Consider the following 1,119-nt stretch of genomic DNA (forward strand, 5'->3'; position numbering starts at 1 on the left):
TGGCTGTGTCATTTATTTAGAATGCTAGACAGGTTTCCAAGGTTTGAGGGAAAAGGATGACCACATTAAAAATGTTGTGCTTTACTTTACTCGCTGCTTTTGGGGGTGGGAGATCTTTTGTATATGGTGCAAGAGAAAAGAGTGATAAGATAATTGAAGAAGCTTTAGATTTAAGCATGCAGACCTGACAATTGCAGCCTAAAAGCTTATTTATGCTGAATCCTATGCCAATCCTTGTGCATTGGGTTCAGCATTTTGCAAGACTCCAAGGTGCAAAGAAAATGACCGGAACCCTTTGATATATTCCCAGAAGGAGTCCTCCAAAATAAGGAACTTTACAGAGAATGTAAGGAAATGATTTATTTTTTTTTTGTTTCAAATGTTGAAAAGCTCTTCCTTAGAACAGAATGGCCTAGTGCACAATTGCATTTATGGTTGCAATTTGCAGCTCTGGTGCCTTTCATAAACGGACGTCATCAGCATATCCCTTCTGGTGGAGAATGGAAGATGGGCAAACTGCTTCTACTGATCTTGTGTAAGATGGACCGATTGATGGTCTAGACCAGGAGTGTCAAACGTCGTCACATGACGTATCGTGACTTTTTCCCCCTTCGCTAATCCGGGCATGGCCAGTGCGTGTCGCATCCGACCCGCGGGCCGGCTAGGAGTTTGACAGCCCTGGTCTAAATGGTCCAAAATCTGACAGCCAAGACATTTCTCTATGATCTTATGCCTGTTACAGGCTTCCGGCTATCAAAGCTGCCATAGACACATAAAACTGCATGTCTTTTCGTTGCCTGACAAGCTTTAATGCCCTCGTTACACATTCTCAACACCAATTTCAACTGTGGGTTTCTAAGCATAAGTGCATTTGCAGCAAAACTACTTTTTAACTCCTTTAATATATCTTGATGTTTGAAAGACAACCTTGTATTCAGTTTTTGTCTGCAGCTACATTAGGTTAATATATATATATATATATATGTTCCAGATGCCACCTTGTGGAATTAATACACAACTGCTGGTTGATTATTAACACACACACACCTTAAAGGGGAGGGGGGGGCAAACACTGGAATGCTTTGTAGTAACATTTGCAATGCAACTGCACCACATTAA

The sequence above is a fragment of the Pituophis catenifer genome, unplaced genomic scaffold (genome assembly GCF_029215685.1).
Source record: "Pituophis catenifer annectens isolate HBS135680 unplaced genomic scaffold, rPitCat1.0.hap2 SCAF_13, whole genome shotgun sequence".
Classification (NCBI taxonomy): Eukaryota; Metazoa; Chordata; class Lepidosauria; order Squamata; family Colubridae; genus Pituophis; species Pituophis catenifer.